This window comes from Lissotriton helveticus, chromosome 7 (assembly GCF_964261635.1).
Source record: "Lissotriton helveticus chromosome 7, aLisHel1.1, whole genome shotgun sequence".
NCBI lineage: Eukaryota > Metazoa > Chordata > Amphibia > Caudata > Salamandridae > Lissotriton > Lissotriton helveticus.
Genome location: NC_136068.1, coordinates 1,860,619,666 through 1,860,632,655, shown reverse-complemented (window position 1 = coordinate 1,860,632,655; position 12,990 = coordinate 1,860,619,666). Strand labels below are relative to the sequence as shown.

The window sequence follows — 12,990 nt, the reverse complement described above, 5'->3', positions numbered from 1 at the left end:
AATGAGTCAGGATTGTCCTCTGAAATGTAGTGGTCACAAACATGGAATGTATTCAGTCACTTAAACGTTTTAGTTAAATGTATGGTTATAATTTTTTTGTCTAGAATCACACTGAGCGTCTGTATAAATTAAGGAATTATACTTGCACCTTATTCCATAATCTCCGCGGTGTCTCATCACAGTCTACCTCTCTCTGCTTATACTGTCCCCTCTCTTTGACATTTCCCCACTTTCCTCATTTTCACTTGTCTTTCCTCATAGTGCTGCTTGATCTCAAGTCCTTTCTGTCCTCTTAGTCCCTCTCTGTCCTCATTGTCTCCTCTGTCTCCTGATAGTCACCCTTCTTTTCATACTCCCTCCTCTGACCTCTTAATCCTCCCTCTCTTATCATACCTCCCTCTTAAGAATTCCCCAGTCAGTATAGATAGACTGCTGTATACACTGTTGGGCAGATTTACAAGCCCCTTGGCCCTCTTTCTTGTTCTATTGTGTCTCATTTTTGAATGTAATGTTGGTAAAAAAAATAATGCAGCAAATTGGAAATGTATTTACAAAATGAGTCAGGATTGTCCACTGAAATGTATTGGTCATATACATGGAATGTGTTCAGTCACTTAAATGTTTTAGTGTGGTAAATGTGTTTTGGTAAAATGTATGGTTTTAAATATTTTGTCTAGAATCACAGTGAGCATCTGTGTAAATTAAGGAATTATACTTGAACCTTTTTCTATAATCTCCGCTATCTCTCCTCACAGTCTACCTCTCTCTCCTTATACTGTCTGCTCTCTTCTAATATTTCCCCGCTTTCTTTATTTTCACTTGTCTTTTTCAAAGTGCTGCTTGTTCTCATAGTCCCTTCTGTCCTCTTAGTCCCTCTCTGTCCCTCTCTGTCCTCATTGTCTCCTCTGTCTCCTAATAGTTCCCCTTTTTTATACTCCCTCCTCTGGCCTATTAATCCTCTCTCTCCTATCATACCTTCTTCTTAACAATTCCCCAGTCAGTATACATTGACTGCTGCATACAGTCTTGGGTAGATTTACAAGCCCTTGGGCCTCTTTTTTGTTCTGTTGTGTCTCATTTTTGGATCTAATATTGGCAAAAAAATAATGCAGCAAATTGGAAATTTATTTGCAAAATGAGTCAGGATTGTCCACTGATATGTAGTGGTCAAATACATGGAATGTGTTCAGTCACTTAAATGTTTTAGTGCAGTAAATATGTTTTGGTAAAATGTGTTGTTTTATTTTTTTGTGTGTAGAATCACACTGAGTGTCTGTGGAAATTAAGGAATTATACTTATAGCTTTTACCCTAATCTCTGCAGTCTCTCCTCACATTCTACCTCTCTCTGCTTATACTGTCCCCTCTGTTCTGATATTTCTCCTTTTTCTTTATTTTTATTTGTCTTTCTTCATAGTGCTGCTTGTTTTCATAGTCTCTTCTCTCCTTTTAGTCCCTCTCTGTCCTCATTGTCTCCTCTGATCCTAATAGTCCCCCTTCTTTTTATAGTCTGTCCTCTGACCTCTTAATGTTCTCTCTCCCATCATACCTCCTTCTTCCTTTCTCATACATACTTTTCTCTCTTTATATTATCCCTTTCTTATTATTATTGCTCTTCTTTGCACATACTTCCCATTCTTTTATTTTATTTTTCTTTCTCTTCTCATACTCTCCTCTCTCTGCTCACACTTCTCCTCTCTTTTCTTATAGTTCCAACTCTATCCTAATATTCTTCTCTTTTTTCATTGTCATATTCTTCTCAACATTCTCCACCCTGTCCTTATAGCCTTCCCTGTTTTCATATTCTCCCCTCTATTCTCTTACTTTTCCCTGTGTCCTCATACTATTTTCTTTTTCTTATATTCCCTTTGTCCTATACTCCTTCTCTTTGTGTTCATCTTCTCCTGTCTCTCTTCATATTGTTTTTCTGTTTTCATTTTGTCTTGTCTTTCTTTATGCTTCACGTTTCTGTTCATATTGCATGTTCTCTTCTCTTACTTCTCCTTGACTCCCTGTGTATAGTCTGTAGGACTTTCCTCATACTCTCCATCTTTTCATACTGACCTCTCTCTTTATATTTGTTCGTCTTGTCATAATCTTCCCTGTTTCGTCATACTCTTTTCACTCTTCCTAATCTACTATATGTTTATACTCCTTCCTTTCTCCTCATAGTGTATCCTCTGTTCTTGTACCCTCGTTTTCTTCTTATGCAGCTGTTTTCCTCACATTATCTGTGTTCTCTTCTGGTACACTTTTTATACTTCCCCCCTGTCTCTATATACTCTATCTCTTTATTCTTATACTCTCCCTTCTTTCCTCATACAGCCACCTTTCTCCTCATACTCCACCTTATATCTTCATACTTTCCAGTCTTTTCATACTCTATTTATCCCCTTATACTGCAGTGTCTGCTTATGTTCTCTTTTCAATTTCAATTTCCTATTGTCTCATAGTCCTCTTTCTCTTGTTGTGACTCCTTCTATTTTCATACTCCCACGTTTGTTGTCATAATCTCCCATCTCTTGTTATAAGTAATATAGTAGTGTATTTCATATATTTATTTTTCTAAAGTGATCTATATTTTTTATAATAGATTCTTTTGATCATCACTGAAAAAATATCATCATGCCTTCTAAAACAGAAAAGAGGAAAGAACGAAAGAAAGCAGTTTATTTAAAGAGAAGTCATCTACAACATTTACCTGAAAAGCAATGTGTTAACACATAAAGAAAAGTCCTGTTAAGAAAACTAAGACTTTTCTGCGAAGATTGTTAACCACTAACAGTAGTGTGCGCAAAGCAAAAAATAGTATCACTATTTCTGCAACTAAGAGTAAAGAGAAGAACCATGGAAAAACTTGTTCTGAAAAAAACATATATAGTAAAAGGAGGAAAAACAAATATAAGGAATTAAGGAAGAAGATGTTCTATGATAGAGTTTTGTCAAATTTGACTAAGTTAGTAAAGAATTGTAAAAAGAAAACAGCATTTTATAAGAAGAGGAAATGTATTGAAAATGTAGTTGAGAAAGCTTTTGAATTAAAAACAAACTGTATGTTTTAGTAATCTATAGAATTCGATCACTAGATAAGCCAATTCATTTAATGAAGGGCAAAAGTAAATGGAGAAGAGTCATTAATAGAAGTAATTGTTCTGAAGTTTTTTTGGGTGAATGGAAACATAGTTCAAGTTCTGAGCCTTTTTTTAATGAGGAGAGTTATCTTCAGAGTAATGATTTGTTGCATGCAGTTGACACTACAGGTCCTGCTTGGTGCACAGACATAATATCGACTCCAAAATATCGTTTGGACAGAATATCGAGTTTTAAATATCGTTTGGAGAAAATATCGACTAGACAGAATATCGACAGCCAAAATATCGTTTTTAAGGTAAGTGAAGTAATATCGACTGTAAATAATATAGACAGTGAAAATATCCAAGTATATAATCTAGATAGTAAAAAATATAGTTTTTTAAATAATATTTAATTATTTATAGTGTTTTTATGTTATAATATGTGTGAAAAGTGTTATTTTATTTTATAATTATTTTTAATTAATTATTTTTTTAATTATTGTGTAATTTTATTCTGTAGCGGGTTGTGGGTTTATAGGGGAATAGGGTGGGAAGTAATTTAATTATAATTAATTAAATATGTAAATTTATTAATTGGTAGTAATAATTAATTAATTGGTAATTAAATAATATATGTTAATTATTTAAAATTTAATTGGTAATTAATTTAATTTAATTGATTAATTGCTAATTATGTAAATTAAAATAATGTATTTTCTGTAGCGGGTTGTGGCTTTATAGGGGAATAGGGTGGGAAGTAATTTAATTAATTGTTAATTAAAAAATATTTGTTAATTAATTAAAATGTAATTGGTAATTAATTTAATTTAATTGATTAATTGCTAATTATGTTAAATTAAAGGGGTATTTTTAGGGTTCAGGGTCAGTTTTTAGTTTTTGGGTAAAGGGGTATTTTTAGGGTTCAGGGTCAGTTTTTAGTTTTTGGGTAAAGGGGTATTTTTAGGGTTCAGGGTCAGTTTTTAGTTTTTGGGTAAAGGGATATTTTTAGGGTTCAGGGTCAGTTTTGGGTTTTTGGGTAAAGGGGTATTTTTAGGGTTCAGGGTCAGTTTTTAGTTTTTGGGTAAAGGGGTATTTTTAGGGTTCAGGGTCAGTTTTTAGTTTTTGGGTAAAGGGGTGTTTTTAGGGTTCAGGGTCAGTTTTTAGTTTTTGGGTAAAGGGGTATTTTTAGGGTTCAGGGTCAGTTTTGGGTTTTTGGGTAAAGGGGTATTTTTAGGGTTCAGGGTCAGTTTTTAGTTTTTGGGTAAAGGGGTATTTTTAGGGTTCAGGGTCAGTTTTTAGTTTTTGGGTAAAGGGGTGTTTTTAGGGTTCACGGTCAGTTTTTAGTTTTTGGGTAAAGGGGTATTTTTAGGGTTCAGGGTCAGTTTTTAGTTTTTGGGTAAAGGGGTATTTTTAGGGTTCAGGGTCAGTTTTTAGTTTTTGGGTAAAGGGGTATTTTTAGGGTTCAGGGTCAGTTTTTAGTTTTTGGGTAAAGGGGTATTTTTAGGGTTCAGGGTCATTTTTGGGTTTTTGGGGTACATATACAATATTGCCTATTATTTAATTAAATTTTGTTACTATATATATGTTTTAGGAAATATGATTAAAAAAATATTAATTTTTTACTTTAATTAATTATTTAATTCTTAAAAGTTATTTTAAGTATTGTTAATTATATTTTAGTAATTAATTTTTTATATTAATGTAATTAAACATTGTTTTTAGTAAAGTCGATATTTTTTACAACGATATTTTTGTAAACGATATTTTGTACTCGATATTTTTGTACTTACCTGTTTGTACATACAAACTCGATATTTTGGTTGTAGATATTTTTTCCTCGATATTTTGGGTAGTCGATATTTTGGTAGTCGATATTATTTCAGTGATCCGTCCTGCTTATGAGGTTAAAAATGGTTGTCCTATTGAGAAAGAAAAAATCGTTCCTAGAAATGTAGAAGAGGTATAGCTGATAAAGTATTAGTGAGAAGGCCAAAAGCTCCAGTGTACGCTTGGAATTGCAGTAGTATTTGTAGTGTACGGCAGGAATCTATTGACTTTTTACGCAATTTCTTACGTAACTATACTAAGAAAAGTGTTAAACAAAACATTAAGATGTTGCAAGGATTAGACCCTTGCAGAGTGAGAGAAAACACTGGTTTGCAAGGTCATTCTTTGGCTTGTCTTTCTAAAAAAGTATGTAGAAGTGTTTTCACCATTTCAGGATGTTGACAGTACATCATACAGAAATGAGGAAATTAGTCAGAAGGTTGTATTATGCAAAAAGTCCAGTTCTAATGTTAAAAAAGTTGAACAGTGCTCTTTTGCATGGATCTGTATCAGATGATAAAAGAGCGTTTGTGATGAAATTCAGGTTAGTTACTTCACTTGGGTCCTGAAGAAGACAGTGCAGAAATTGCTATGTTAGTAGAAGGAAATGTAGAAGAGAATGTACAACATTGTAGTACAGAGAAATTTGAGCAAGAAATTGCAAAGTTCAAGGTGATTTCAGGTGAAACACCAAAATATTCTTGTATATGTTGTCGACGTACTCATTATAAAAATTAGACTAGGACTGTTGATCTGTATTTAAAATGTGAAAAGGAGAGGCGTGGCCTGCAGCGTCAAGATGGCGCTCGCACTCTGAGAATGCTCCGGACCCCCTCCGTCATCCGCCGGCATTCGGCGCTAACAGCCTACCTCTTCTTCATCTGCCTGCTGAGTGCGGATCCATGTGCTGTCTGCTGTCCCCCGGTGTCCTTTGGGGGCCGTTCCGGATCTCCCTTCCTCCTGTTCTGCTCCTTGCTTCCAGTGGCCCGACTTCATCAAAATGGCGGCCCCCAGGTAGCGTGGGCCGGAGCCCGGGCGCTTGTCTCCCTGAGGTCCAGGGCCCTCCTCCCCCACGACTGGGGGTCGGGGCGGCAGATCAGAGGGGCCGTTGACCAACCCTGGGTCTTGGACTGCCCGAAAGAGCAGGGGGCCAGTGTGAGAGGACGTCGCCTGCGATCCCTGAAGCCTGGGATGCACACGCAGGGCCGTTTTTGTGTGTAAAATCACACTGAGTGTCTGTGGAAATTAAGGAATTATACTTATAGCTTTTACCATAATCTCTGCAGTCTCTCCTCACATTCTACCTCTCTCTGCTTATACTGTCCCCTCTGTTCTGATATTTCTCCTTTTTCTTTATTTTTATTTGTCTTTCTTCATATTGCTGCTTGTTTTCATAGTCTCTTCTGTCCTTTTAGTCCCTCTCTGTCCTCATTGTCTCCTCTGTCTCCTAATAGTCCCCCTTCTTTTTATAGTCTGTCCTCTGACCTCTTAATGTTCTCTCTCTCATCATACCTCCTTCTTCCTTTCTCATACATACTTTTCTCTCTATATTATCCCTTTCTTATTATTATTGCTCTTCTTTGCACATACTTCCCATTCTTTTCTTTTATTTTTCTTTCTCTTCTCATACTCTCCTCTCTCTGCTCACACTTCTCCTCTCTTTTCTTATAGTTCCAACTCTATCCTAATATTCTTCTCTTTTGTCATTGTCATATTCTTCTCAACATTCTCCACCCTGTCCTTATAGCCTTCCCTGTTTTCATATTCTCCCCTCTATTCTCTTACTTTTCCCTGTGTCCTCATACTATTTTCTTTTTCTTATATTCCCTTTTGTCCTGTACTCCTTCTCTTTGTGTTCGTCTTCTCCTGTCTCTCTTCATATTGTTTTTCTGTTTTCATTTTGTCTAGTCTTTCTTTATGCTTCACGTTTCTGTTCATATTGCATGTTCTCTTCTCTTACTTCTCCTTGACTCCCTGTGTATACTCTGTAGGACTTTCCTCATACTCTCCATCTTTTCATACTGACCTCTCTCTTTATATTTGTTCGTCTTGTCATAATCTTCCCTGTTTCGTCATACTCTTTTCACTCTTCCTAATCTACTATATGTTTATACTCCTTCCTTTCTCCTCATAGTGTATCCTCTGTTCTTGTACCCTCGTTGTCTTCTTATGCAGCTGTTTTCCTCACATTATCTGTGTTCTCTTCTGGTACACTTTTTATACTTCCCCCCTGTCTCTATATACTCTATCTCTTTATTCTTATACTCTCCCTTCTTTCCTCATACAGCCACCTTTCTCCTCATACTCCACCTTATATCTTCATACTTTCCAGTCTTTTCATACTCTATTTATCCCCTTATACTGCAGTGTCTGCTTATGTTCTCTTTTCAATTTCAATTTCCGATTGTCTCATAGTCCTCTTTCTCTTGTTGTGACTCCTTCTATTTTCATACTCCCACGTTTGTTGTCATAATCTCCCATCTCTTGTTATAAGTAATATAGTAGTTTATTTCATATATTTATTTTTCTAAAGTGATCTATATTTTTTATAATAGATTCTTTTGATCATCACTGAAAAAATATCATCATGTCTTCAAAAACAGAAAAGAGGAAAGAACGAAAGAAAGCAGTTTATTTAAAGAGAAGTCATCTACAACATTTACCTGAAAAGCAATGTGTTAACAAAAAAAGAAAAGTCTTGTTAAGAAAACTAAGACTTTTCTGCGAAGATTGTTAACCACTAACAGTAGTGTGCGCAAAGCAAAAAATAGTATCACTGTTTCTGCAACTAAGAGTAAAGAGAAGAACCATGGAAAAACTTGTTCTGAAAAAAACATATATAGTAAAAGGAGGAAAAACAAATATAAGGAATTAAGGAAGAAGATGTTCTATGATAGAGTTTTGTCAAATTTGACTAAGTTAGTAAAGAATTGTAAAAAGAAAACAGCATTTTATAAGAAGAGGAAATGTATTGAAAATGTAGTTGAGAAAGCTTTTGAATTAAAAAACAAACTGTTTGTTTTAGTAATCTATAGAATTCGATCACTAGATAAGCCAATTCATTTAATGAAGGGCAAAAGTAAATGGAGAAGAGTCATTAATAGAAGTAATTGTTCTGAAGTTTTTTTGGGTGAATGGAAACATAGTTCAAGTTCTGAGCCTTTTTTTAATGAGGAGTGTTATCTTCAGAGTAATGATTTGTTGCATGCAGTTGACACTACAGGTCCTGCTTATGAGGTTAAAAATGGTTGTCCTATTGAGAAAGAAAAAATCGTTCCTAGAAATGTAGAAGAGGTATTAGCTGATAAAGTATTAGGGAGAAGGCCAAAAGCTCCAGTGTACGCTTGGAATTGCAGTAGTATTTGTAGTGTACGGCAGGAATCTATTGACTTTTTACGCAATTTCTTACGTAACTATACTAAGAAAAGTGTTAAACAAAACATTAAGATGTTGCAAGGATTAGACACTTGCATAGTGAGAGAAAACACTGGTTTGCAAGGTCATTCATTGGCTTGTCTTTCTAAAAAAGTATGTAGAAGTGTTTTTACCATTTCAGGATGTTGACAGTACATCATACAGAAATGAGGAAATTAGTCAGAAGGTTGTATTATGCAAAAAGTCCAGTTCTAATGTTAAAAAGTTGAACAGTGCTCTTTTGCATGGATCTGTATCAAATGATAAAAGAGCGTTTGTGATGAAATTCAGGTTAGTTACTTGGGTCCTGAAGAAGACAGTGCAGAAATTGCTATGTTAGTAGAAGGAAATGTAGAAGAGAATGTACAACATTGTAGTACAGAGAAATTTGAGCAAGAAATTACAAAGTTCAAGGTGATTTCAGGTGAAACACCAAATTATTCTTGTATATGTTGTCGACGTACTCATTATAAAAATTAGACTAGGACTGTTGATCTGTATTTAAAATGTGAAAAGGAGAGGCGTGGCCTGCAGCGTCAAGATGGCGGTCACACTCTGAGAATGCTCCGGACCCCCTCCGTCATCCGCCGGCATTCGGCGCTAACAGCCTACCTCTTCTTCATCTGCCTGCTGAGTGCGGATCCATGTGCTGTCTGCTGTCCCCCGGTGTCCTTTGGGGGCCGTTCCGGATCTCCCTTCCTCCAGTTCTGCTCCTTGCTTCCAGAGGCCCGACTTCATCACAATGGTGGCCCCCATGTAGCGCGGGCCGGAGCCCGGGCGCTTGTCTCCCTGAGGTCCAGGGCCCTCCTCCCCCACGACTGGGGGTCGGGGCGGCAGATCAGAGGGGCCGTTGAACAACCCTGGGTCTTGGACTGCCCGAAAGAGCTGGGGGCCAGTGTGAGGGGACGTCGCCTGCGATCCCTGAGGCCTGGGATGCACAAGCGGGGCCGTTGGGCCACAGGCTCATCCTGGAGCGGCGGACCGGGTCTGGGGTGTTGAGGCGATGGCAGCTGGCCCTGCGGAGACATCGGAGGAACTGTGTCGGCTGCAGGCAAAGTTGAAGTACGGATCTGCGAGAGGGACGCCATTGCGGTGAGGAGCTCCCGGGGAGTGAGGGATGACCGGGCCCGCGCTTTCCACCTCAGGGCCTTGGACTTGTGTTGGTCGCACCGGTACGCCCCCAGTGGGGTGATTCCTCGGCCTGCTGGCTCTGACGCTGTCTACCTGGACCCCGGAACCCCCCCTGTGGAGGAATGTGGCCCATTGGGAGGCATGTGAGTGGCAGCCCTGTGGCTCATCATCCCCCTGAGCGGAGGTATCAACCACCCCCCCTGCCGCCTGTGTGGGGCCGGCGGCCTGGAGGCCGCAGTGGCTGGCTCTCCGGAGACATTGGGGGGCAGAGAAAGTTGCCAGCGTGGGGCCGATTTGTACCGGGTGAAGGTGTTCCTCCGAGGAGTGGACCTGCTGGCTGGAAGTACCATAACAGCGGGGAGTGCCCTTGGGGGGGTGAGATTGGGCCAGCGTGGTCTGCCCTGGAGCCTGAGCCCTGCGCTAATTCCGCCGCTGCACCCCCGCGACGCAGCTCTACGACACCCTGGCTCTAGCGCAGATCGACGGTGCCCCGGGGGATCGCCCCTGCGGAGAGCTGCGAACCGCTGGGAGGCCGTGGGTGGCGGCCCTGTGAGCCATCCTCCTCCTGGGTGGCGGAGATCGCCTGCACCTTACCACCCTGACCGGGACACGTGGAGGCGAGACATAAGTGGGCTCCAAGGAAAGGACCGCGTGGGCCTTGGCTTGCCCGGAACCGTGTGCCTGTGGAGGGGTGCGGCGGGACCAGTACCCACCGTTGAGCCTAGGGGCGGCCTGACCCTGTGACCTGCTTATCTGGGGCCTGTCTCAGAGTGCCAATGTACCTCATATGGATCCTCGGGTGCAGTCTGACCCCGGGAGGACCGACCAACGCATCAGGTGGCGCCCCCCCTCACACCTTCCCCCAGACACACCACCTGGAGGACTTTACTATAGACGGGCCAGGTGTTGGGGAGAATTGAAACATAGTTCAAGTTCTGAGCCTTTTTTTAATGAGGAGAGTTATCTTCAGAGTAATGATTTGTTGCATGCAGTTGACACTACAGGTCCTGCTTATGAGGTTAAAAATGGTTGTCCTATTGAGAAAGAAAAAATCGTTCCTAGAAATGTAGAAGAGGTATTAGCTGATAAAGTATTAGGGAGAAGGCCAAAAGCTCCAGTGTACGCTTGGAATTGCAGTAGTATTTGTAGTGTACGGCAGGAATCTATTGACTTTTTACGCAATTTCTTACGTAACTATACTAAGAAAAGTGTTAAACAAAACAATAAGATGTTGCAAGGATTAGACACTTGCAGAGTGAGAGAAAACACTGGTTTGCAAGGTCATTCTTTGGCTTGTCTTTCTAAAAAAGTATGTAGAAGTGTTTTCACCATTTTAGGATGTTGACAGTACATCATACAGAAATGAGGAAATTAGTCAGAAGGTTGTATTATGCAAAAAGTCCAGTTCTAATGTTAAAAAGTTGAACAGTGCTCTTTTGCATGGATCTGTATCAAATGATAAAAGAGCGTTTGTGATGAAATTCAGGTTAGTTACTTGGGTCCTGAAGAAGACAGTGCAGAAATTGCTATGTTAGTAGAAGGAAATGTAGAAGAGAATGTACAACATTGTAGTACAGAGAAATTTGAGAAAGAAATTACAAAGTTCAAGGTGATTTCAGGTGAAACACCAAATTATTCTTGTATATGTTGTCGACGTACTCATTATAAAAATTAGACTAGGACTGTTGATCTGTATTTAAAATGTGAAAAGGAGAGGCGTGGTCTGCAGCGTCAAGATGGCGGTCGCACTCTGAGAATGCTCCGGACCCCCTCCGTCATCCACCGGCATTCGGCGCTAACAGCCTACCTCTTCTTCATCTGCCTGCTGAGTGCGGATCCATGTGCTGTCTGCTGTCCCCCGGTGTCCTTTGGGTGCCGTTCCGGATCTCCCTTCCTCCTGTTCTGCTCCTTGCTTCCAGAGGCCCGACTTCATCACAATGGCGGCCCCCAGGTAGCGCGGGCCAGAGCCCGGGCGCTTGTCTCCCTGAGGTCCAGGGCCCTCCTCCCCCACGACTGGGGGTCGAGGCGGCAGATCAGAGGGGCCGTTGAACAATCATGGGTCTCGGACTGCCCGAAAGAGCTGGGGGCCAGTGTGAGGGGACGTCGCCTGCGATCCCTGAGGCCTGGGATGCACACGCGGGGCCGTTGGGCCACAGGCTCATCCTGGAGCGGCGGACCGGGTCTGGGGTGTTGAGGCGATGGCAGCTGGCCCTGCGGAGACATCGGAGGAACTGTGTGTGCTGCAGGCAAAGTTGAAGTACGGATCTGCGAGAGGGACGCCATTGCGGTGAGGAGCTCCCGGGGAGTGAGGGATGACCGGGCCCGCGCTTTCCACCTCAGGGCCTTGGACTTGTGTTGGTCACACCGGTACGCCCCCAGTGGGGTGATTCCTCGGCCTGCTGGCTCTGACGCTGTCTACCTGGACCCCGGAACCCCCCCTGTGGAGGAATATGGCCCATTGGGAGGCATGTGAGTGGCAGCCCTGTGGCTCATCATCCCCCTGAGCGAAGGTATCAACGACCCCCCCTGCCGCCTGTGTGGGGCCGGCGGCCTGGAGGCGGCAGTGGCTGGCTCTCCGGAGACGTTGGGGGGCAGAGAAAGTTGCCAGCGTGGGGCCGATTTGTACCGGGTGAAGGTGTTCCTCCGAGGAGTGGACCTGCTGGCTGGAAGTACCATAACAGCGGGGAGTGCCCTTGGGGGGGTGAGATTGGGCCAGCGTGGTCTGCCCTGGAGCCTGAGCCCTGCGCTAATTCCGCCGCTGCACCCCCGCGACGCAGCTCTACGACACCCTGGCTCTAGCGCAGATCGACGGTGCCCCGAGGGATCGCCCCTGCGGAGAGCTGCAAACCGCTGGGAGGCCGTGGGTGGCGGCCCTGTGAGCCATCCTCCTCCTGGGTGTCGGAGATCGCCTGCACCTTACCACCCTGACCGGGACACGTGGAGCCGAGACATAAGTGGGCTGCAAGGAAAGGACCGCGTGGGCCTTGGCTTGCCCGGAACCGTGTGCCTGTGGAGGGGTGCGGCGGGACCAGTATCCCCCGTTGAGCCTAGGGGCGGCCTGACCCTGTGACCTGCTTATCTGGGGCCTGTCTCAGAGTGCCATCGTACCTCATGTGGATCCTCGGGTGCAGTCTGACCGACCAACGCATCAGGTGGCGCCCCCCCCTCACACCTCCCCCCAGACACACCAGCTGGAGGACTTTACTATAGACGGGCCAGGTGTTGGGGAGAGGTTCGGCCATCATATCGGGTGGCTGGGGTGCTGCCTGGAACTACACCCATTCCTCCCTAGCACGTGTTGGTTGGATGTCTGCAACTATGGGCAAACCCCATGACCCCAGGCCTCTGGCCCCACAACCCAAACCACAATGGAGCAGTTCACGAAATCGGATCGGGGACCCGGCGGCGAAGCAACGACCGGCCCGGACCCAGCCAGAGGGGACCTTTCGACCATCCCGCAAGCGATCAACGCATCCCAAGTGTCAGTAGAAAGCAAGATAGGGAGGTGCGGATCGACATGGCCCTAATCTGTCAGGACCTTCGCA

The 12,990-nt window shown here is 42.7% G+C and overlaps 1 protein-coding gene across 1 annotated transcript in view; it reads right to left on the bottom strand.

Moving 5' to 3' along the window:
- LOC144769766 (putative DBH-like monooxygenase protein 2) overlaps positions 1-12,990 on the bottom strand; it is a 611,053-nt gene that overhangs the window by 81,097 nt on the left and 516,966 nt on the right. The window lies entirely within an intron of this gene.